The 26,276-nt window shown below is 47.0% G+C and overlaps 1 long non-coding RNA gene across 6 annotated transcripts in view; it reads right to left on the bottom strand.

The window, feature by feature from the left end:
- Positions 1-26,276, bottom strand: part of LOC112823393 (uncharacterized) — a 379,174-nt gene that overhangs the window by 89,051 nt on the left and 263,847 nt on the right. The window lies entirely within an intron of this gene.

Below are 26,276 nucleotides of genomic sequence, written 5' to 3'. Positions count from 1 at the left end.
ATCCAGCTCTGTTCTAGGACAGGCACTGAGGCTGGTAAGTATTTGAGTCTCTAGAATCATTCTGAGTTCTCAGGTGTGGGTCGAAAATAAGTGATTAGTTTTCCCAAAGTGTGATAGGCAAATAAGCACGGCATGGATACAGAAAGAACACTTATTTTAGTAGTTGTTATGCATTAACTCCTACCATTAGTACATACAGCCCGTAATATTACGTGTATTTTTCTTTGAACACAATTGGGTAAAAATAAGCAAACTTCTTTCTTTCATCAGATATGCCAAGTCTCAGAGCCCATGCAGTTCTGTCTACCTGAAGTGTTCTCCAGCCAACCCTCACCTGCCCTTCTCCTCCCTACAGAGCGCCGTCCAACGCCACCTTCACAGAGGGTGGCCTTCCCCGGCCGCTATGTCAGACGTGAGTGTCCCTGGTCATCCTCTCTCCAGCCTGGTGCCTTTTTCTTACAAAGCACTTCCAAGATCCTGGTTTATTTCTTTATTCCATGTCTCTGTCCTCCCGAAGGTAAGTGCCATGAGAGGAGGAGCTCTGTCTTAATTTTGCCCCATCTCCAGCATCTTGCCATTGCTTGACCCATAATAGATGCCTAATACCTATTTATTGAGTGAAGACCTATTGAAATGAATTATGACCTCTGACCTCAGTAGTGACATTCTGGCATGCAAGAAATAAGTATGAGCTGTGGCTAGGGCATGGTGAAATGTGTGGCACCCTGGATATGGCCACCGGAGGAGATAAAATGTTTGGGGATAATTATACCCGTCTCCCCTCCAGCTGACCTATAGGTAAGCCACAGACCTGGGAGTGAGGTAGGGATGGACAATATGCCTTATGGTGGGAAATATGGATTAGAGAACATGGCTTAGAACTGAGTCCAGAATAGGCTTCCTGTTCCTTCCTCTTCTGAGGAGCTCACTCACCCCATTGCAACCATAAAATTTCAGGCCTTCCTCCTCTCTTGCCTCTCTCTCTGTCTCTCACCCTACCTACCCCTCCTTCACTCTGCCTCAGGGTGAGGTCTGCTCCAGCGGATTGACTTAGGGCAAAGGTAAGAGCTGAAAGAACACGTGTGACTCGGAAGAGAGAGAAAAAGACATAGCATGTCAGTGCTAGCCAGGGGCCCTGGTCCCAGCCTCACCAGTCAGAAAAGCCATTCTTTCATTCGAAGGAGGAAGCCAGGGTAGAAGCTTCCCCTCCAGTTCTTCTGAGACTGTGGAAGTTGCTATGTGGAGGAGGGTACGTGCAGGAAGAGTCAGAAGAGAATGGTTCTCTATAGAGTCAAGGTCACACATGCATCTGTGTGAAAGGGAAGACAAAGACCACTGTGAACAATGATGAGCTCCTGGATCTCGTAAGTTATGTCTTGGATACCACTGGCCCTAACATATATCTCTATGCCTGGCCAATGGTAGTGGTCAGTAAGTGTGTGCTTAACAAAGTGTGCTGAAAGAATGGAAGACTGTATGAATGATTAAATGCACTAGTGATGGAGTGAGTAAAATATGTATTATATATCAGCCTCTTATGAATCTTGTTAATATGTCTAATCTTAAATCCTGATCACCTTAAGATACATACCCAAAAAATGACTTTACAAATATGTAAGGGTGAGACCCAGAACCTGGACCATAGCGCCCCCACTAACTTCTGGTCAGCGTGTAAACCCTCTTGGAATAACTTTTAGCTCCAAGGAGGTTGAATTACTTAGAGTAGGTGGTCCATATCATCTGTGATCAATCAATAAGCCATCTCTTGAGCAGGGTATCTTAACTTGGGTCCATGGACTTTGCAAGGATCAGAGGACACATTTCCAGAGGTCTGTGAACTTGGATGTGGAAAAAATGCACCTTTATTCTGACCCACCTCTAACTGAAATTCAGCATTTTTATCACACGTGAATGTAGGCAACAAACCCCAATATTAATAAGATCTGTGATTTTATCATCAACAGGAATCACAGATAATTTCATATCATGTGTCAGCTTTTGCAGGTATTCGTGTCTACTTCAAAATTACATTAGTTATTGGACCTCTTAGACCTTATATAATGCCTTCATAAATAAGCACGTGCCATGCCCACATAATCATGCCCCCGAGATGATCCTTAATGACCCCACCTCCTGGTGTTCACACCCTGGATAATCCTCTCCTGTGAATGTGAGCTGAACCTAGTGACCTGCTTTCTAATGCACGGAGTAGGGCAAGAGTGAAAAGTCAAGCACAAGACTCCTTCCCTGCCCTCTCATTCGGATGGTGACTCCTGTCTTGCTTTCATTGTCTCCCGCTTACTCTGATGAAGCCAGCTGCCATGTGTGAGCTGCTCTATGGAGAGGGACTAAGGGTGGCCTCTGGCCAACAACCAGTGAGGAATTAAGGCCCTCAGTTCAACCTCCCATGAAAAACCAAATCCTGCCAACAACCACGTGAGTGAGCTTAGAAAGCAATTTCATCCCCAGCCAATCTTAAGAGACTGCAACCCTGGCCAATACCCGCATTGCAGCCTCAGGAGAGGCCCTAAACCAGAAGCCCCAAGCTAAGTCACGCTCAGATCCCTGACCCACAGAAACTGTGAGATAATAGATGTCTGTTGCTCTGATATGCTAATTTTGTTGCGCAGCAATAGATAATGAATACGGTTACCTAGTTATCTATCTATCTCCTGATTGGTAAGTGCACCTCAATATAACTAGTTTCCTTTGAGGAGGGGTCCTGGGCTTCACCAGTCTGACAAGGTGGTCCATGCCACCCAGAGGTTAAGAGCCCCTACCTCAGATTCTGTTTTGGAGAGACACTGGTTCTGGAAGGGACATTAGGAAGTAGCATACATCTGAAGTCACATCCTCCTGACCTTGGAGGTAGCAAAGGGAAGGAATAAAGAGAACCAAGGAGTGAGTTTTGGTTCAGCTGGTAGGGTGTCACAAGTTGGAGCATTTTCATCAAGATAGCCAGAAACATCCAAGGGAGATAAGACAGCTGAGAACCTAGGTGTTAGGTTTGAGCCCAAAGTCGGAAGGGTAACAAAGTAGAGGGTAGATGGAGAAGCCAGGGATGGAACCAGGAATGTCAGACCTGGGGAGAGAAGAGTCGGCCTGGCTTTGTAATGCAGGGGTCCCAAGCACACGCTGTGTCTCGGGTACTTTGTCCTGGTGTTTTTTAAGGGCAAGACCAGCACAGAGAATATAATTCCATCTCCCATTCCGAGTAGGAATCTCATGTTGGGTGATAGGGATTTAGACACTACTTCCCTGCCCTCTCATTCGGATGGTAAGTTCCTCAAAGGCAGGGCCCCCGTGTCCTTGTTTCCTCGGGACCCCAGAGATGGATGGCAGCATAAACTTTCATACATCGAATATCTGCTAAGTGATGGTGCTGCACTTGGGAACCGCAGATGAATTAGGCTCAGTCTCTGCCTCAAGTTGTTCGTGGTCTAAAGAAGGAGTCAATAAAGACAGATAGTGGCTTTAGAAAGCCCTAATTCAAATATGAGCTGCTTTTCCTAACTGTGCTTACTAGTTTGGTGGTTCTCCAAGCCCTGATTTTACATTAAAAGCAAGGTAGTAACACTCATTTCCCTGGGTTGTGAAACTTTAAACCATAGGATATATTTAGAGAACGCCACTCAAGGCATGACGTGTCATGGGTCTTCTACTTCACCTCCTATTCTGCTTCCAGTCTTTGGTCTCAAGGCCCCAGGGTTTATATGAGATTTAAGTCCTATATGAATGTTATAGCCATGTGCCACAGCCCATGAGCTCTCAGAGGCAGGGACCATGTGGAACTCATTTTCTCAACCCCAGCGAATGGAAGAGTACGGCCTCAGAGTAGGGGCTGCTCAACACATGTCTGATAAATGATTAAGATGATAAATGACAAATCCTAGAAAATCCTCCAAAATTGAGTGCAACAGCCCTCCACAAGAAAGATCATCATGAGCTGGAGGATTGGAACTTTGACCCTGCTCTTAAAAAATGCAGAGGACTTGGGTGAGTGGATAGGACCTGGTAGCAGAGAAAGGAAGATCCAGAGGCTACACACCAGCCTTACAATAGTGGTCACCTCTGGGCAGGAAGGAGAGGTATGTGTTGGGGGGGGGGGACACAAAGGGAGCGTCAATGGCCCCTGCCAAGTTTCCTTTAAAAAAAAAAAAATATCACAATCAATTGCAGCAAAACGTCAACATGTGTTAAATTGGAGGCGTAGGTGCAAGGGGACGGTTACAGTCCCCTTGCTTCTTTCTGTGTTAGAAATATTTCGTGCTGAGAGAGGAAGGAGAAGCATTTCAGATGGGAAGAACGCTGGGCAAATGCAGAGGGGTCGGGAGATTGTAGCAAGGACTGAACAGGGAAGGCCTAGGTAGATTTGTCTGTGGGCCCTACAAGCAGAGTGTCCCCAGTGAGGGGGCAGTGAGCAAGTTGGAACTGTCCTTGGTCCTGTCCTTGGTCCTGAACGAAAACCCCACCCTTGGACACTGTTATTTCTGGTTATCCTAGAGCACTGGAGGTTTCTGCCCAGTTCCCCAAGTGCTCATTGGTCTTCTTGGTATTCTCTAACTTAATGTCTTTAAGTCCAATTTTACCTAACTGCTGCAAAAAAAGAGCATAACATGAGTATTTCTCAGCCTAATAATAGTATCTACTACTGATCTAGCTGTCATGTGTGGCAGGCACTGATAGCAGTTTTTATACATTGGTTCATACTGTTATAATTAGCCCCATTTTACAGATGAAGAAACAGACAGAGACCGAGATCACATAAACGGCGACATTGAGATTAAAGCACGTCACATAAGTACATAGCCCAGGAATAAGCTAATCATTCCCTGGCCCATGCAAATAGGCCTTAACTCCGAAGAAACTATCCCTTATGAAGTCATTGGCTCAATACTTTCTGGATTTTTTTCTATCTACAAAAGCAGGATTGTGGATTCCAAAAAAAAAGACCATGTGGGTGAAAGTATCTTTAAACTATCAAGTCCTCTACAAATGTTGGCAGCTCTCTCTAGGCTTATTATCAATAGGAATGGTGATAATGAGGATAATAAGCTTTCTGCAGATGTCAACAACATAAACCATATTCTACTTCCATTGTCCATGGAGGGGGGAATATATACATATCATATATGTATATACACATTGAGAGAGAGAGAGAGCCCCAAGATAGAGTGGGACAGACCTGGATGTACGGCATCATCTCAACATGTATTAGCAATGTGATGGTGGGAGAGTCATTCAATGGCTTCCCATGCTGTGTCCCCAGCTGAAAAGTGGTCAGACCAGAGTAATCAGTAAAGGCAAGAGATAACATGAGATGAGTTAGCCTAGGAAAATTATGGTAACTGATGATGGTGACAGAAGCTATTATTTATTGATTGCTTGCGGTCTGGCACCAGGCATTGTGTTGGGCACTTTATGCACATTAGCTTCTATCCTCATTAAGGCCCTAGGAAGTGTCGATTATTCTCTCCATTTTAAAGATGAGGAAACTGAGGTTCAATGAGCCCTTACTAACTGTCAGCTCAATCAGAGGGAATGTGACTCATCCATAAGCAGATGGCACTTGAGAGGCTGGATGACAGGGACTGGCAGGTACAAGGTGGCCCTACTCTTTAATCTTTCTAAAGCCTAAGCAGGTAGTCCCATTATCAGGTCAAATATGAGCTGCATTTCCTAACTGTTCTTCCTAGTTTGGTGGTTCTCCAAGCCTTGATTTTACGTCTACTAAAAGCAAGGTAGTAACACTCATTTCCCTGGGTTGTGAAACTTTAAGCCAGATGATATATTTAGAGAACGCCACTCAAATCATGACGTGTCATGGGTCTTCTACCTCACCTCCTATTCTGCTTCCAGTCTTCGGTCTCAAGGCCCCAGGGTTTATATGAGATCTAAGTCCTATGAGCTGGTGACATGGTGACTGGAGAGAGAAAACCTCACCCCACACACAGTTAAATCACAATTCCAAATTCCACGGATGGTGGAATCCAGTCTGGCTCCCCCGATGCTCAGAGGCCAGCTGCCACTGGCTCTCCTTTTCCTGAAGGTCTGGATCTAAGGGAAACCTGCCCTCCAAGCAGGACAGAGCCAGTGCAAGGGAGCTAGGCTCCCTCCTTTCTGCCTGGAGAGCAGGAGAAGAGATAGGAGGGAATTGTGCCAAGGTCACCGTGTTCCCGGTCAGTGTGTTCCAGCTTTGAAGTCAGAGAGCTGCCAGTGTCCAGGCAAGAAGAATGCTGCCGGGTGCTCCACCTGCCAGGCCTCTGATGAGCTCCAGCTGGGCCTCGGCCTCCACACAGCTGCCTGCTGCAGAGAGGCCACGCTCACCGAGACTGCCTTTCCAGCCTCCGCGGCACCCCTAGGAACCTGTAACTGGGGAGAAAGCCAAGCCATGGAGCACACAACAGCCTCACAGATGTGCCCAGGTACCTTGCTCCCAGCGCCTCTGCAAAGCAGGCAGGCATGCCTCCATCACCAAATCCCGTGAGAAGAATTCTCCACCCAGCCCCTGGGTCTCTCTTCCTTCTGTCACTTTACTTATAACTTTTCTTTAATTCATTCAGTCCTGGACCCCTAGAAAAGGTTTATTGTGCACCCACTAGGAACAGGTCCCACTCAGAGCTGGAGCCTAGGGAGAGCACAGGAGTCTTGGAACAGCAATGCCACAACCCACATGCTCAGCACGTCCTCCCATCCCTGAGCCCAGCCACCCAGAGCAGGCCAGCAAGCTCAGATGTGGGCACGCTGGGGATGGCCGCCTCCTGCACTTAGGGCAAGCCCCAGTTTGCTGTTCTCACAAGGGACCAGGACTGACACGTAAGGGGAATGTGGGACCACTTGGAGAAGCAGGAAGGAAAAAATACCATTCAAAGCACTAAAGCGTACAGTTTTTTCCTTTGTGCCACAGCCTTGCCCTTGACTTGCTGTGGTGGTTTTTATTTGCCATTTAATGTCATTCTAAGTAAAGCATAATTACAATTGTAAATTACTAGCATGAATTTTAGCCTACTTTAGCCTAATTTTACCCTTAACGTGAAGTTAAGGGCAAATGTGAGAGCATTTGACTCGTGCAGAATCACCACTATTACACAATTTGCATTTTGTCGCTCTTGCCTGTGTATATATTTTGTTCTTACCAGAACAGTGGAAACACAGCACAAACAACTCAACTATTTGATTTCACCTTCTCAACATTCGTGCATTACATCAACAGTCAATGGCAGTGGCAGCTTCCTTAACACATATTATTTGGTATTGGCTTTGAGTCTTGCCAATTCCCATGAATCATGGGTCTCCCAGAATCCTGTCCTCATGGGGCATGGCAAGCACTCTGTGTGACTGGGGTGGCAATGAACAATGGATACAGTATTGTGCCTATCTCCACTGATCACTTATGTGTTCTGTTGCCCCATCGGACTTCACTCACAAAGCTCAAGTTCAAAGATAAGCTTATTGAGAATTCCAAAATGGTAACAGCATAGTATGACACCAAGCGTGGGGCTCTTCTGAGCACAAGGCCTGATAGGACTTTCCTGGCTGCACAAACATGAAGCCAGCCCTTTGGAATGATTATCTAGGTAGGAATCTGGACTATAAGCACTTATGTGGCCAACTGTTTTGACTGTCATAAAAGATTTAACCTTTCTGGGTGTAATTTTATCTTCTAGAGGCTTTCGCCCTGTGGTTTGCCGATCAAGTGGGGGTGATGGGTGTGGACATGAAAACCAGGGAAAAGTTCTCCTAGAAGAGCCCGCACTCGTACCAGCTTGTGTAGTGGGTAGAGCCAGATTCAAAGCCCTGTTTCACCACTGAGTAGCTTAGTTACACTTGGCAAGTGATTTAGCCTTCTGAAGTCTTGATTTCTTGTGTTGTAAAACAGGGGTAATGGCTACCATATCTCAGAGGAACTGCTAGAATTCAAGATAACTCGGGGGAAGTCCCTGCGCCCAAGGGACACAAAATTAATTAGCAGTATGGTACTGTTTTTGTTAAAACACTTCAGGTTTCTGAACTTCAGCTGCCCTGGTTGCTCCTAATACCCCCCAGATACTCCCTAAATCCCTTGTTGCCTGCAGACACACATGTCTGGCAGAAGAGGCAGAAATGTGCTGTGAAGGAAGGTGAGTGGTTCGGTGGGTTTCTGACTCAAGCAGACATGGGTTCCAATTCCATCCCCACTTCCTGCTTGGCCCTGAGCACATGACTTCACCTCTTAGGGTCTCAGTTACCTTGTGGGTAATGCAGAGGAGAGGAATGATCCTAGGGGCTGCTTTGCGAAGCCATGGTGGGGATTCCATGGGCTCTATGGAGTCGGCCCCACTTAGCAGACTGCTGGGCTCAGAGCAATGCTCGGTCATTGATCCCATGCGTCAGTTACCTGTCTGCAAAATGAGGATGCTGGTAGTCCACACAGCATGAGGTTATTTCCTGGGACAAATAAGAATGTCCACATAAAGTTATCAAATACAGCACCTGGTACATCGTTAAGGCATCATGCCTGTGAAATGTTAGCAATGATAATAATTGGTAGTTATCACATTATTGATGATAGCAGATAACCACCACACTTACCTCTCCCCCCTGCACTGGGTGTCCCTGACAGTGCCCAAGAGTACCTCCTAGTTCAGTGTCCAGTTTCCAGCTTTTGCTGGGGCCACTTCAACACCCTTCCCCACCAGAGAACACAGTTTACCCAAGGACTGAGTATATTTTTGTTTTTGAAGATGGAGAACAAATCCAAGTTCCAAAGCACAGACTTCTTCAAAACAAGACAGGGCTCCAGACAAGGCCATGGCCCTGACTTTTAGGAACTGGAAGGAGGTGTACTTTCTAGTAACCTCTTGGAGGAAGATGATAGCTACAGTTGCGAACCAAGGTCTCCTTGTCCTCTAGTCTAGCTTCCCTGTTAGAAGCTGTGGGATTATCTTGCTTCAAACAATCACAGAGCACCAGCCTTTGTCCCCAGGCTCCTTCACCTTTCTTTCTGTAACAGGGAGCCATTCCCCATGAACCCTGAGTACATTATCCAGGCCACAAGGTGACCACTATATGCATACCTTTCAGATAAACCTCTTGCTTCCCCCAACCCCATACAGGTCCACCTTGGTTAGCTCATTTTTGCACTCAACAAAAACTTCTTGAGCACTTACTATCTGCCAAGTATAGTGCTAGACACTCAGAGACAGACCTGCTGAGTTAGAGACAATCTGTTTTTTGTGTGTAAGCCAAACTATAAATAGAAGTTATTAATATAATGTGTAAAATGCAGTGAGGAAGGAGGAAAAGGAGCACCATGGAAACCCAGAGGAATAGAAGAGGGACTTAGGTAGGGTTTCAGCATGAGCTGCAGAAGGTGACACCTCATCTAATCAAGAAAGGAAATTGCTATTTCTCACCTATAACTTTACTAAGTCATTCATCTCACACACACACACATGGAGGAGGTGACCCTTCCCTCCAACCCACTCACATTCTCTGGTGGCCCGCCATGTCCGGCCATCTCGGCTCTCGGCACACAACTCTAGAAGTGCTCACTCCATCATCTGGCCCCAGGACCAGACTGTAAGCCCTGGGAAAACAGCAACAAGTCCAACCAGGTTCTCTGTCACAGCCACAACCCTTAACAAAGAGCCCAGCTTCTAGTAGGCATACAGTTAATATTCATCACTTTGAATAACACATCTTTTGAGAACCTAATATTGTGAAAGCCCCATGTTGGTTCACGGTGATATAAGTTCGACAAATATGCTTACATAAGTAATTAACAAGTGGAGTTGACAAATGGAAATATTAAATGAATGATACAGATTGAAGAAGTTGGGAAGAGTGGCATGTTCGATTCAGTTCAATTAGATTCAGTCCAACAAACATTAACTGTGTCTTCTGAGAGGAACATTCTATGAACAAGTAAGGATACAAAAATATATCAGAAGAAGGAAGCCCTTACACTTACATGTAAACTTAGAGGAAAGGATACAAGTGCACAAAATAAAGATCTACCTAAATCAGAGGCCATGAAGTTTCAAGGGCAGGAGCCTCAGAAAAGATTTTAGAAGGGCTTCAGAATGCATCTTGAAGTAAAGCACTTCTCCCATGTGGGCTCAGATTGAGTGTGGGGAAGAGCTCATTCTGGGAAGAGAAAATACCAGAGGCAAGTAGGAAGAACATGGGTGGTGTGTTTTGGAAAGTCCAGCTTGACAGTCATCTACAGACAGTGCTCAGGAGGAGAAAGAGCCTGGCTTCAGGGACTCAATGACCCAACCAATTCTTCCAGAGCCTCCTACATCCACAGTGTTGCAGCCCCAGGACCCCAGGTGTCTGTGGAGTGGACACAATTTGCTTTTGTCCGCCCGATACCTCTGCTTCCTTGGAGGGCCATCTGCCTGCCCCCATTCTGCATGGTCTTATTAGGACTTCAGTCAGGGTAGCCCACCCCAAACCCCAGACTCAGGGGTGGATACAGAGAGCTCCATCAGAAAAACCAATCCCCTGCAGTAACGGGGCGGCCCAGTGGCTGGCATGGGACTCAAGGAGGGCCGTTAATACCTTGTCCTGGATTGATACATAGACATCGGGAAAGAGAAGTACCTTTTTAGCTGATGTTGCTAAACTGGGAGAAAATGAATTGGAAATATTTGTGGCCATCCTCTCTGCCCCATAGAAACAGCCTGCCAGTGGCATGAAGGCAACACACAGAGGAAGCCAAGCTGAAGAATGGAGAAAGGGCTTGATAACAGGCTTTAACAGATGCCTGCGTTTTTAAACTTGGATGGATCCATTAACAGAAATGCAGAAGTCAGGAGGATGAGCTGACATCCAGAAAGAGATGGTATCACCCCAAATCACCAAATCTCAGAGCTAGAAGAGATCATAAAATGATTCGGCGCAACCAGTCCTGCGATGCTCGTACTTTCTGTTTTCCCCATAGTTAAGTTTCACTCCGCTGGCTTCCTTCAGTCAACAATGTTGATTAAACATTTGATCAGTTTGGTGAGCAAAGCATTAAGGGCCTTCTTTCTGAGGAGCTTACCATTTAGTTGAGGAGAAAGGAAACCAATGAATATATAATATAGTGTCAGGTTTCAAACGTAGGCTATTAGGAAAAAATGAAGAGGGTCTCATGATGGCTTTGGGTATGCTGCGTTAGATTAGGCAGCCAGGGAAGGGCTCTTGAAGGACAGCATACATAAGCAGAGCTTGAATGATGGGAGGAAATAAGTCATACAACTACCTGGAGGAAAAGAGGAAAGCTGTTCCAAGCATAAGTCACCGAGGTAGGGGAGTGCCAACAGGGCCATGGGACGCCCCCGAAGCTAGGTGTGTGCAGAGATGGGAGGGCATGGGAGAGACCTGCAGGGGAGGAGGTCATGGTAGTAGTCAGTGGGCTTGGTGAGCCACGGTGAGTATGACCAAAAACCATCAGAGAGTTTTAGGTAGGGGAGGCCCATACAAAGAATACCTACGAGAGTCCTGACCCAGGTTCCATTTATTGGAGATGGACTTGACTTGAAAGTAGAGAAAGACAGTAAGTGGGCAGGAAAATAAAAAGGAGGTCAGGCAGGTGAGCCACACAGATCTGGGAGCAGCCATAGAAACACAGCTGAGATGTTTGGAAGAGGGGCAAAGATGATGGATGCAGTGGAAACTTTAAGTAAAACCCAGCGGATCAGAAACCAGAAGAGGGAGGATGGCATCCTACTTTGGTGGGCTTGGATGTCAGGCTGGAGGAATGACTCCTTATCAGGTGCGCAACGGGGAACCATTAAAGGTTTTTGGAAAGGGAGGGTGACCTCATTCTCTGCCTCAGCAGATCATAATTGCGTCCCAGGAGAGGACATGTGTTGAAGTAGGAATAAGCATGAGCTTGGATTCAGGCAGGGCTAGTTCAAGCACAGATTCCACTCTTACTCTGTCTGTCATCTGGGACTACCCATGAAAAGAATGAGACCAAGGAAAGAAATCAGAAATATATCAAAGAGGTGCCTCATCTCCCACAAGGAATGGAGGGGGCAAACTACTTTATCTTTGTAAATAAAACTTTATTGGAACACAGGCAGGCACACTATCCATGTACACATCATCTTGCCCACAACAATGGCAAGGTTGCGTGACGGTCATAGAGACATATGCCTGGCAAAGCATGAAATAACAACTGTCCAGTCCTCCTCAGGAACAGCTTGCTGGCCCCTATCGCTCAAATCTTACAGACTCAAACTTGATGTAATAGGTTGGCCATGGTGCAGAAGGAGAGAAAACATAAAAACTCCTGGGGTCACACATAGCAACCTAGAAGGGAGGAGAAGTTAACAGGATTGGCAGTTTTCCCTAGGTATAGGAGAAAAAATATTTTCTCCTGACAGACAGTCAGACAATGGCAGTTTTCGTGTGAGATAAAGAGGTCAGAGATAGAAATGGACAAACACAGATGAGAAAGATGGGCACACCAAAGAGAGAGAGAGCGAGCCATGGAGACAGGTGAAGAGATAGTACTTGATATATTTCCAATTTATTTATATAATGTATCTGTATGTGTGTGCTTATATACATGTGTATGTGTGTATCTGTATCTATGTGTCAGTGTATATATAGTAGCCCCACTCTGGGGTGTTGACAGAGTATTTAAAAAAAAATATCCTCAACACAAAGAAAACTTCTTGGGTGGAGATGTCAGAAAGTCATTTCTTCATTCCAAACTGTCCTGAGATAGAAAATCAGGACATATTGTCCCAAGGGGTAACCGTGTTGACAGAGACTAAGACAAGATCAATACTGGGTTTTGATAGTGAAGTTTGCAGTACGTGGAGGTAAATAAGACCATGTTCCCTGAATGCTTTTATCAGAAATATCGGCTGCAGGTTTATGAGGCTTCCTTCCCAGTCTGTCTCTTTCTGAGCTTATAAAAGTGCTTTTAGGGGATGTCTTACTGATTGCAAATATCACAAATGGAAGTAATGAGTTTTTAAAACCACAACCCCACCCCCCCCAAGAAAACAAAGCTATTTCCTGATTTTAGAGACAGGAAGAAGGGCCTATTATCCCAGGGAAGAAGAGTCTGGCTGGCCTCGGGAAAAGCCACAACCCCTTTTCTGAGTGCACGCCATCAACCAAGACCACAGTCTGATGACTGAACGGTATCAAAAGCCTTGCCAGAGGCAGAAGAGAGGGCTCGGGAGAAAGGAACAGAGGGGGAACTAGAGAAGATCCTTCCGCGCCATTCACCAGCTTTGCTCTGGAGTGATTCGTGGTGCCTGGTGTGGAGGCTGGTAAACCAGGATCTGAATTCCAAATCTGACACAGGGCTGCTGGTGGATCCTGGGCAAGAAGGGAACACTCACCACTTCGTCTGAGGACCCACAGATAGTTTCCTATAGTTGAGGCAGGTGGCACTTGTGGTGACAGAGCAGGAGGCAGCGGGCATGAGAATGCCAATGCACAATCACAGTAATAGCTGTCGCTGCCCGAGTGTTTGTGCCCAAAAGTGCTTCCAGTGGCTTAAAATATGAACTCCTCTTGTCACGACAGCCTTCAGAGGCGAGTTACTACGACCCCGAGTTCCGTGAGATGAATGAGACTCAGAATGGCAAAATGGAAAGAGCGAAAATTTGAATCCAGAAAGCCCACCTGAGGGCCTGCGGGGTTATCTGCTCCGCTCTGTGTCTTCTACGATGAGGCCGGAAAGATGAGCAGGAGGTAGACCCGAGTATTAATTTCCTACAGCTGTCGCAACAAATGACCACAAATTGGGTGGCTTATAACAACAGAAATCGATTCTATGTCAACAGGGCCATGCTCCCTTTGAAGGCTCTGGTAGAGGATCCTTCTCTGCCTCTTCCAAACTCTGGTGGCTCCTGGCAACCCTTTGCTTCTTGGCGTATAGATGTATCACTCCAATCTCTGCTCCCATCTTTACATCACCCTCTATTCTGTGTCTCTGTGTGTCCTCACTTCTTCTAACAAGGACATCAGCCATTGGATTTAGAGCCCACTCTGACCCACTATGACCCCATCCCAATCCTCAACTAATTCTATCTGCAAAAACCCAATTTCAAAACAAAGTCACGTTCTGAGGTTCCAGGGAGACATGAATTTTGTGGGGACATTATTCAACCCACTACAATCATGAAGCCCTTAAGTTCTAACCTTATCCTGCAGGGGCTAAAGAGACAAGGCTCTTTCAGCCAGGGCTCCTTGGGTTATAAGTGACAGAAACTCAGCTCAAATTGGCTTAAGCATAAAAGGCATTTTATAAGCTCAGGTAACTAAAAAGCCTGGGTATACACTTTAGGTATGAAAAATTTCAGGCAGATCTGCTTCCAGGAGCCCAAACTAATACCTTATCTCACCATCTCTCAGGTCTAATTTCTCTTGTGTTGGTTTTCCTGAAGCACAAATTCTGCCCAAATCCCTGGCTGATAGCTAAACTATGCATACATGGGAGAGAGGCAGACAGGCCAGCAAAAAGCATAAAGAGATCAGGAGGAAGTCTATTCTTTTTTTTTTTAAAGATTTTATTTATTTATTTATTTGAGAGAGAGAGAGAGAATGGGAGATAGAGAGCACGAGAGGGAAGAGGGTCAGAGGGAGAAGCAGACTCCCTGCCGAGCGGGGAGCCCGATGTGAGACTCGATCCCGGGACTCCAGGATCATGACCTGAGCCGAAGGCAGTCGCTTAACCAACTGAGCCACCCAGGCGCCCCGGAAGTCTACTCTTTAAAGATAGAGGGACAAGGGATGAGATCTGTGAGTGTTCTGTTCTCTTTTGTTTTGTTTTTTTTTTTTAACTCTGCACCACTTCGCACAGCTTGGGGAGCAGAAAGCCGAAATCTTATGGGCTTGAAATCTCAGGAGACAGAGCCCGGGGTTAACAGACAAATTAGAAATTCAGGGGGTGGGGGAATCCCTGGGGAACAAAATTACTGAAAGTGTGAGTCCCATTGTCGCCCAAATTCTTGACAAATAATCAAGTTATGCAGGCATCTGAAAGACTCCCTGGGAACCAGGCTAAAGAAGCCACAGGAATAGAGCAAAAATATCAGGTACTACATACCTTTCAAGCCAGTCAGGTTAAGTGCTTCCGATAACAAAAATCCAATAATCCTCAGAAGAACACAACATCATACAGAGTCACTACAATGTATTATCTGCAATGCCCCATTTTCAACCAAAAATTATTCCATGTGCAAAGAAACAGATAAGAAGAATTCACACTCAGGCCTTAGGAAATGACAATACCTGGGAACGGATGTTGTAATTATCAGACAAAAGTTTCAAAATATGAATGATTGATCAATGAATGATCATGTAACAAATGAGGAAAACAATCAGTGAATATGTAATAGGAAGTTAAATCAATAGAAACTATCTCATCCAAACAACAGAGATTAAAAGTAGTGAAAGAAAACAGAAGCTCAGATCCCTGTGGGAAAATATCAAGCATGATCCAGCATGTGTAGAATTAGAATCCAAGGTAAAGAAAAGAGGTAGAAGGGGGGCAGAACAGTTCTTTGAATCAATAATGGCCCCACACTTCCAAAGCTGGCTGTAAAGAGGGTAAGGGAGCCAGCCTTCTTCACATAGACTCAGATCTTCATCAGGACAGAATTAGCTTCGGAACATTTGGTCCAATGGGTCACAGCTGAAGGACAGCTCTTAGGTGGTGGCTTGTGGGCAAAGCAATGCAGAAGTCAGAAAGACCTAACGTGAGAGCTCAGGTGTACCCTTTCCCTGCCATGTGACACTGGCTGGTCATTTCAACGCCTCGAATGCTTTGTATCCTCATCTGTAATACGGGGTGTCTCCTATGCAGGTGATCTTGCTCTCCCGTCCTGAAGTGGCATATGAGGAGCATACCTTTTTTACTAATTTTTTTTTTTTACTAATATATTTTATCTCTCCCACAGAACATAAATTCCAGGAATGGCGGGGTGGGGGGGGGACTTCTTCTTCTTCTTCTTCTTCTTTTTTTTTTTTTTTTTTTTTTTTCTCACTCCTATTCCCCCCCCACCAAGAACAATGGCCAATGTGTGATAGGTATCCAGTAAATATGGGTTGGAAACAGACACCTGTGACTGAATCAAGGAACGGGTTGCCAGCAGAGCCTGCAGAGTGTGGGGGCTGAGCGAGCACTCTTTTCCTCTCCTCCCACACTCAAGGAGATGCATCTGCCAGTTACTGAGGGACTCTGCTCTCCGCTCTGGATGCATTCTCATCCCAGTCAAAATAAGATGATTATTTGGCTGAGTGAGACAGGAAATGACCAATAGCCACAACTAATGACACAGCTCCGGGCCTGGGAGACAAAAGAACAGCTCTGTGCAGAGGCAGCAGCGAGGGAGCCACAGAATGTGAGACAGAAGCATTTTTTTAAGGATTACTACTAATGAAATGATGCAGCTTGCCTTCCCGTTATTCTTTGATAAATCTGACACTCACCTTACACAACTCAGTTAGGATTTAGTCAGACGGAATCCTCCCTGCCTCTACATCCACTTCTCAGGAAAAGGGTAAATCGTACTCAACAAATGAAAGAATTAGAGTCCTGCTTCTCTTCAGGGCCACAGACCTCTGCCAGGACCTGACAAATATTATGGACCCTCTGCCCAGAGAAAGAAAAACACAGACACTGTTTTGCATACAATTTCAGGGTGTTAAAGGATCCCATCAGCCAGATCCATGAACCATACGGTCTGAGACAAAGTGCTCCATTTTGCAGATGAAAACACCTGGGTGCAGAGAAGGTAGCCTAAGGTCACACAGTAGGGTCTCTAATAAGAAACAGCTACACACCGACCCCCTAACTCCTGGTATCAAGTCGAATGTCATATTCATTGCTTCGTAATTATTTCAATTTTCATTAGCAGCCAAAACATCTACTGTCACCTCTCCTGAGCAAGGTATGTGACTCAGCCTGTAAATATCCACTGTGGTGGGATACAGTAGGAGCAGAAAATCATGACATGAGGGTTTGTGCCTGAGACCAATGTGGATTTAAGTCTTGGTCCTCCTCTTAGGTGTGTGATCTTGAGTCATTACTGAACATTTCTGAGCTTCTGTTTCCCTTGTCTGGACGATGGAAATTAGGAATACTGACTTCCCAGGGCTGTTGCCAAGATTAAATAAGATAGTGTTTGTGAAGCATGAGCTGTTATCAGTAGTAGCTGGACCTTTAAAACCTTAAAGCAGTCTCCAAAATGGATGTACCAAATATTTTGAGTAGCAGCAATTTGAGAGAGGTGCCCAACTATCTACAGTAAGGACTGCAGTCAGGGGCGCTAATAATGTGCCTCCTGAATTTAGGAGAAAGGCCATCCTGTGAGAGTTAAACTCATAATATTCAAAAGAAAGAGAATGTTTCATCAGGATAGGCTGTTATTCTCCCACAACAAATAATCCTCCGAGTCTCGAAGGCTTACAACAATAAAGGTTCACGTCTTAGCCACACAGCTTACCCTCCACTGGTTCTACTTGGCCTTGACTCCGTGACCCAGTTGTGGAGCAGACTCTGTCTAGAACACGGCCTGGCATCAGGTCAGTAGGGAGGGAAAAAGAGATGTCACAAACCACACACTGTCTTCTGCCTGGTAGCGACACGTATCACTTCCACCTACGTGTCATTGGCCAGAGCCAAGCCACATGGCTGGGTCATTTATCCATGGGGTAGGGAGGTATAACTCCACACCCCTCCCCGAGATGCGATGAATGTTCGTGAACAATAACGCAATCTACCATGGTAAATGGGAGCTGCTCTTTGCAGAATGGACTATCCTAAGTGATGAAATGTAATTATGGAGCTGAAATACTCAAGTCCCATCCAAACGGCCAGTTGAAAAGAAAGATTCTTCCCATGACATAGAACAAAAGCCAAGACCAAATCAAAATGATCCCAATGAGGCAAACCTGAAAGAAGTAGCTGAGTAAAAAGACCATGATCTACACAGAGGCTGGAAAAGGGGAGGTCTGGGTGGGGGCAGGGGGGGGGATAAACCCTGAATGTCACCATCACTGCTCAGGAGAAAGAGGTTCTAATCATCCGACAAGAGTTTCCTGGCACCCCCAGCAAGCATGTTTTTGCCACAGAGAGATCTGTAAGATAGGGTGATAAAAATACATACCTCTCAGCATGGTCATGGGAACTTTTTAGATAAAATAATGAGTGTGACCTACCGAGCACAGTGCTTGGTCCCTATTACAGTCTCATTAAACGCTAGCTTATATAGATAGAGACACAGACAGCGACACAGACACTGATGTATTTCCCATCACACCCAGCAAGGCTGTGAGCCTCCGACCCTGACTGGACCCAGCACTCCCCTGCATCATCATGAAGCATGGCCCAGAGCCCTCGTATCTGTATTGTGCGTTAATGCTTGCGGGGTGCATTCTCATCCACTTTTTCCTGTTCAATCCCTGCAAGTCCATGAAGGACAAGATCCCACCATTTGCTTTTTGTTGTCGTTGTTTTGTTTGTTTTTATTGCCGCATAGTTGGCAGACAGTGTTACACTGATTTCAGGTGTAGAGCATCATGATGCGACAGCTCTATAAGTTACGCCACGCGCACCACAGGGCAGCCACCATCTGTCCCCATTCAGCGCTATGATACCACTGACTATATCCTTACCTTTTATGCCCGTGACTTACTCTTTCCATAAGTGGAAGCCTCTACCTCCTACCCCCCTGCATTCATTTTGCCCATTCCCCCACGTCCTCCCCTCCAGCAACCACCAGATTGTTCTCTGTGCTTATGGGTCTGTTTCTGCTTTGTTTGTTCATTTGTTTTGTTTTTAGATTCCACATGTAAGTGAAATCGTATGGTATTTGCCTTTCTCTGTCCGGCTTATTTCACTCAGCATAATACCCTCCAGGTCCAACCACGTTGTCACAGATGCAAGGTTCCACTGTTTTTTAAGCAGCAAAGCCGGTCTCCAATGCTGACTTCACCTGACGCCTTTGGGCTCCAAATCCTGTGCTCTTTCTCCAAAGAATTCTACCTGAAGCAGAATTCTCGCCACATTTCTTTGATCTCTCTCTGTCTCTCTCTGCAATAGTTACTTCAAAGGGATATTATTTGAAAAATAAAGATAACTCAGCTACCTTACTTTTCATTCAGGGCATGCATCCTTTCCCCCATTCTCGAGCATGTCCGACCCGGGATATGACTGGCGTTGGGTAGTGTCGGTCCCTGTTCTGGGCTCTGTATGCCCTGGCACAGAAGGCTGGGCTTGCTTCTCATTGTAACAAGGTTGCACTAATTAGCTGCATTTGATTTTGCATATGGAGAGCGGATGCAAATGAATGCAAAGCAGTATGCAAATGAGCAACATCCTGGCTCTCCAAAAGAAGGATCCTGCGGTACTGATGTCATGACAATGTATATTAATAGTCCATCTCACGAAGGCGTGATATTTTTTCAAAAGGGGCAGGCATCCAGGTTCTTTTTTTCTGGAATAATAGTGACTTTATATTGAATTCCAAGTTTATGACCCTTGACAGGAAGTCTGTTAGCCATCAAGCTCTGTTCTCAATAGAAGATTCTTGTAGACAATGCCTACGAAGGACAAGCTTGGGAACTGAGCTGAATGGACTGTGGTTCAAAGTCCTGACCTTTGCCTGGGCAAGCAACTTAACCTAAGTCTCAGTCTCCCCAGCTATAAAATGGGGTTAACCAACCCCACGACAGAGCTATGGGTGAGGCCTAAAGGAGGTGACGTTGAAAGTCACCTGACATACAGTAGGCGCTCAGTAAGTGTTCATTCCCTTCCCACACTCACTCCTCTGGAAGTCTAAAGCGACAAATAAAAGGCATAGAGGGGGCTCATCTCCTAATCCTTGCTTGCCTTGCATTGCAATCCTAACTTGCCTTTCCAGCTAACACATCTTCTCTAGTACAAAGCTGTGTTAGAGCTCAACCATTTTTCTTAAAGATTTTATTTATTGATTTGAGAAAGAGAATGAGAGAGAGAGAGAGAGAGAGAGAGAGAGAGCATGAGCTGGGGTGGGGAGCAGACTCCTTGCTGAGCAGAGAGCCCGACATGGGACTCCATCCCAGGATCCCAAGATCATGACCTGAGCCGAAGGCAGACGCTTAACTGGCTGTGCCACCAGGCGCCCCTCAATCATTTTTAACATAGAACTATGTGATCTCTTAGAGTCCACCACAAGTGAGTAGATGACTGTCCTGCTCCCGAAAGTACCACCTGCTGAAAAATAGCAGCTACTCTTACAAAGCTTCTTCCATCATCCACCCTTCCCCAAGCTGGTGAGTTCCCCCACTTTCAAGATTTAGTTCAAGTACATGGTATCCTGGAAGCCCCTGAGAGACTAGGGGCTCCCCTCTGTGCTCCCAGAATGCCTGTGCTCCCATCCATGCCTGTGCTCCCAGAATGCCTGTGCTCCCATCCATGCCTGTGTTCTCTTACTGTAGCCTCTTGGCTTATCTTCCTCCCTAAATATACTCGATGTTTCTCACGGACAGGGACTGTTTCTTTCTTTCCCTCCCTCCCTCCCTCCCTCCCTTCCTTCCTTCCTTTCTTCTTTCTTGTTTCTTTTCTTTTTAAGAGAAGCAAAGAGAATCTTAAGCAGACTCCACACCTAGCGTGGAGCTAGACGTGGGGCTGGATCACAAAACTCTGAGATCATGACCTGAGCCAAAATCAAGAGTCAGATGCTTAACCAAGTGAGCCACCCAGGCGCCCCTGGCCAGGGACCATTTCTGAATCATCTTTGTGTCCTTAGCCCAAGGAACACAGCCTGGTACAGAGAAGGTGTTCCGTCTGTGTGGGAGGCAGGCAGGGAAGGAGGGAGGGGTGGGGAGGAAGGCAGGGAGGATAAGGGAAGAATCATCATCACATATTTAGCTGGAGCCAAGCACATACACACACGCAGTTACAAGCAACAAAACCCTGATTAAAATCAGACAAATTCTGGAAAGGCATAAACACCTGAGCTTCAGTCCCTGACACCAAGTCCCGCCTCAGAGCAGAACGAAGCCACAAGGACACAGATGTGCTCTCAGGCAGAGACCTCTCTCCCAGTGGGCAGAACAAGGATAGAGGGGCTCCTGTTTAGGGCACCACATCTCCCAGGCCAGCCTCATGCGCTCAGAGCCACACAACGGAATATTCTGACCATATGCTGAGGAATCATACTCTGTTCCTGGGGCCTCCAGCCTGATGCAAAATAAATAAGCGGCTTGCCCCCACCCTTGGGGAGGGTGCGCGCACACACACACACACACACACACACACACACACACACTGCCACAAGCACACGTAGGCATTCTCATGTGTGTGCACAGAACTACCTTCACACTGTACACGTGCGCACACGCATATGGAAACTCTCACGTGTATACACCACCGCGTGCACACACAGGCATGCTCGTGAGTGTACGCAGACCCGCCCTCACACGACACAAACACACTTAGGGCCCATATTTAGGGCTACTCACAGCTACTACACACTCTGACATTAGCTTCATCTTCCTCTTTTGTGCTAAACACCCACACCCAGACACTGCTCTCCATTGGCTTTGGCACACTGGAACGCCACAGACAGAAAGCATAAAGGCAGCCCCAGGGGCTCGGCCCGCCCATGCCAGGCAGGGCCTCAGCTCTGGTCTGGCCTCCTAGGGGTCCGTCCCAAGGAGCCTCCCATCCTCCCTGCAGGCCATTAACAAATAAACTTCAGGATCAAAGGCAGAGGCATCAGCTGAGGACCCGGAGGGCCCACGGGAAGGAATCCAGGTACCCACCCTCCCCGGCATTTTCTCATGATAGCGCTTGGGAAGGTTATTCTCACTTTCCAAATGAAAACTGAGAGGTGAAGTGAGCCACCTAAGGCCACACAGATCTGTGGCCGGAGAACCAGAACCAAGCTCATGTCACAGCCGCTGGGGCCCGGGGACCAGGCGTGCCAGAGCGCTCTGAGCTCTTTGCAAAATAAGCCCTTAGGAAGACAACAGTCCCGAGATCCAGGGTGCAACTTCTCAGCCCCCAGAGGATTCTAAGGACCTCTCCATAAGGGCATGAGGAAGGGACAAGCTTTCCTTTTCCCGGGAGTGAGACTCAGGCTAGCCTTTTGCCCGGCTGCTGGCTGCAGCTGGGGTGGAAGGAGGGAAAGGCAGAAGGAACTGAGCAGTAAATGAAGGAGAAGGAGAAAGGAAAGGGAGAAACAGAGAAGGAGAAAGAGGAAGGAAGGCGGGAGGGAAGGGGGAAGACAGGCAAGTGGGCATTTACCTTGGAGGGAAGAGTGCGTTCTCCATGGAAACCAAAGTGCCTGTTGGTCTTAAGATGGCACTAAAGAGGAAAATTGTAAATCACTTTCCACCCAGGAGGCAGGCATGATTGCCCTGGCTTTGACAGCTGAATTTGAAAAACATTCCTATCCATCACCCCAGGTGCTATGGGGGCTGTTTTTAAAAAGGCAGGGCCACACACCCTATTTTATTGTAAACATTCCTTTTAGATAAATAATATCCAGGGATCATTTTGTCTCTTCTTCCATCTTCAGTTGCAAAGAAAAGAAGGGAGGAAGGGAGGGAGGGCCGGAGGGAGGGGGCGAGAGAGGGGAAACACTAACAAAAGGGGATATTGGGGCAAAGCTTATTCACCTGGCATGACAGCAGGAAGGGTCTTTGACCCAGACAAAGTTGCTGGAGGTGGACAGACTCCTTCCTCTCTCTGTGTGAAACTCAGCAGCCCTGAGCCAAGTAACCTGGGAAAGCACCTCAGCCCCCGACCCCCCTCTCTGGGAAGGAGCAGTGATTTACCCTGTGTTCTCATGGGGTGGTTGTAGGCTTAACTTAAACATGACGTCTGTGAAAGAACGTGGTGAAGGGTCAGGTGCCTAGTGAGCCTGCATGAAACTCGTCCTCTTCCTTCTCACGGGGGGGCATCTACAAACACACGCATATGAAAACACCCTCCACCCCCCTCAAGGTAGCAATCCCTCCTTCCCCAGAGGAAACATCGATCTTGATCTGCCGTTTCTCGTTCCCTTCTATGTTCTCACAGCCTGCTGGGCAGGAGCCACATATGTCCCAGCTACTCTCCGTTTGTCCCCGGCCCCACCCAGATCCATTTTCTGTGCCTAAGGAGCCTGGCGCCAAGAGATGGCCTCTCCCAAACCCCCTTGCCTTCTGGTTTCTGGTTGGGCTCAGCCAGGAGGAGGGCCTGGCGAGAGACTGGTGACAGGAGGAGGGAGAGATCAGGTCAGGTCTCCCCCCACTCCGTCCCCGCCACGGTTCTATGTTCTGGGGCTCTGCCGGGAAACCCCCTTTGAAGCCGCAGCTCCTGCTGGGTTCCCATAACGTTAGTGCCCTGCTTCAGGAACCCCCACCTTGCTCCTTCCCAGAGACCTGAGTGCCTCTTCCGGGTTCCTGAACTCTTCTACGTTGATTATATACTCCCGGCAAAACACCCCAAAACTTAATGGCTGAAAATATTAACCAGTTTTTTGTTCATAACTCTGTGGGTTGGCAATCTGAGCTGGGCTCAGCTGGGAAGTTGTGCTCGGAGTGGTTCTGGCCGGCCTCCTCACACATCTGTAGCCCACTCGTGGTCAGCCAGGGGCTGGCTAGTCCTGGGCGGCCTCACGCACGAATCTGGTGGTGGGTGCTGGCTGGCAGTTGGGTCTTTTCTCTCCAGGAGGACTCCGGTAGGCTGGCGCAGGCCCCTGGACGTAATGTCAGCAGGATTTCCAAAGTGTGAAGGGAGAAATGGCAAGGCCTCTGGAACCTACTCCAAGTCACTTTTGCCATTGTATCTCATCAAGACAAGTCACAAAACCAGCCCAGATTAACGGGGATGGAAAACTAGATTCCACCTCTGGATGGAAGGAGCAATGTGGGAATTTGTGGCCAGGAAACAATCAACCACACTGGCCAGCCCTGGAAAGGGTCCCTTCTTTTCCTTCTTTCCAGTGTATTCCAAGCCTGCCTTTTGTTTCCTCCTGGGACCCAGACTGGCACAATACATAACGTTACTTGTGACGTCCTAATAGATAACTCTCCTTCTTGAGACGGCTTTTATGCTTAACATCGTTCCTGAGATTCATTTCTATTTAGTACATGCAGCTCTAATTCATTTATTTACACTTCATTTGTGCTCTTTGTATGCGTTCGTTTTGTCCATTCTCCAGTGGATGGACATTTGGCTTAGCAGTTTTTTGCTGTTACAAATACGACACGACTCCTTTGCACATGAGAGTTCTCCGGGGAGTATAATTAGGAGTAAAGTTGCTGTAGTGTAATACTGCCAAATTACTCTCCAAAGCCAATATGGTTTTTAATAGAACAAACAGAATTTGAGAGCCGAACAAAGACGAAAAACTGGGTTCACCTTACATTATGCAATTAGCTGTGTTTTTGAAAAACTGCAGCAATGTCTGGTTGGAACGAACCTCCCACCCAATGTAAGAATCCTTTCAATGGTGTTCCCAGGAGATGGTCAAACAATCCTTGCTTGAACTCTTGTAAATACACAGGGGAAGCTTGTTACTTTAACTGTGATTCCCTCTGCAAAGCAAGAATAATTTGAGAAAAAGAATATTCCTTTCCTCTTGCAGTGCGACTGCAGGCCGGGGTGCATGGCTAGAGGAAGAAGGAGCAAGAGACGATGAAGGTAGCAAAGCAAGCTGGGATAGGCCACCGAGGGATCCACCTGCCCCCACCAGGAATATGCACTTTATCCTGAAACAATGGGGAGTTATCGAAGGAAGGTGGGCAGGAAAGAAGCAGGTTCATATTTGGGTTTTTCTTTTTAAGATTTATTTATTTATTTGGGAGAGATAGAGAATGTGTGTGTGTGAGTGTGAGCAGGGGGAGGGGCAGAGGAAGAGAAAGAGAGAGAATCTCAAGCAGACTCCGCCCCTGAGCACCAAGTCCATCGTGGGGCTTGATATCAGGACCCTGAGATCATGACCTGAACCGAAATCAAGAGTCAGAAGCTTAACCGACTGAGCCACCCAGGCACCCCCAGATTTGCTTTTTTGTTTTGTTTTGTTTTTTTAAGATTTTATTTATCTGACAGTGAGAGAGGGAACACAAGCAGGGGGAGTGGGAGAGGGAGAAGCAGGCTTCCCGCGGAGCAGGGGGCTCGATCCCAGGACCCTGGGACCATGACCTGAGCCGAAGGCAGACGCTTAACGACTGAGCCACCCAGGCGCGCCCCATCCCAGATTTGGGTTTTAAAAAAGTCGTTCTATCTGCAGTATCTAAACTGGAGGCAGAGAGACCAAAGAGGGAACAGTTACCGTGACTCCCAAATGTCACAAATGATGAGATTTTAATGACAGAGAAAGAAACTTGCTCGAAGTGGTGGAGGCTAAAATCTGGCCTAAAACTTCTACATGGTACTTACCTACTCTGCTAACCTCCTTGAACACTTGTTTCCTTATCTGTAAAACAGGAATAATAATAGTACCTATTTCATAGGATTGGTATGAAGATAAAATGAGCTCTTATATTTAAAGAGCTTAGTGTCTGGCTCATAGTTGTGTGCTTAGTTCATTCAAGAATTATTGACAAGACTTAGTGACTATAGTAGTTAGGGTAGATTAAGTTGCTAAAACCAAGAGATGCACTTATTCCCATGAAAGTCCAAGGTGGGTGTCTCTGGTCGCCAGACGGTTCTCCCCACATGGTGATTTAGGGCCTCAAGCGGATCACTGTCACCATCCGGCCTGGGGGTCAGATCTTGACCAATGGGATCCCGACACAGTTCATCACGGAGGCCTCCGGTTCTCCTGTGACCCGAACATGCCCCCCCGCCCCGACTCCCAGCCCCTTATCCTCACACTGAATGTCTCCTCAGCAGCAGATTGTGATGGAAATTACAGCCGTGCACCTCTACTTATTCTCCAAGTCAGTACTGTAGAAACAAGTGTTTAAGGATTAAACACATCACCAGAAAAAAATCACCTCTCTTTTCTTCATCCAGCCTGAGGAAGGGGAAAGAGGCCCATCTACTTATTAAGGGCCCCGCCACACACCCATACACACACACCTGGGCGTGGACACAGCCCTGCTGTTCACACTTGGCGGGGAGAACCAGGAACATGGCCACACCTAGCCCCGCAGGACGCTGGGAGATGCGGTCTTCTCTCTCCCCAGAGCTGCTCAGTCTCAGCGCTCTCGGTTGGCCCAGCAGGCTGGATAAGTCTTGGCTGTGGGGGCTGCTCTGGGGATGGTGGGATGCGGGGTAGCGTCCCTGGCTTCTACATACCAGACGCTAGTCACACACGCATATACCCACAGGTCATGACAGCCAAAGACGTCAC

Source organism: Callorhinus ursinus, unplaced genomic scaffold (assembly GCF_003265705.2).
Source record: "Callorhinus ursinus isolate GAN/ISIS: 27379988/994484 unplaced genomic scaffold, GSC_fseal_2.0 scaffold5, whole genome shotgun sequence".
NCBI lineage: Eukaryota > Metazoa > Chordata > Mammalia > Carnivora > Otariidae > Callorhinus > Callorhinus ursinus.
This window is presented reverse-complemented; position numbering and strand designations above follow the sequence as displayed.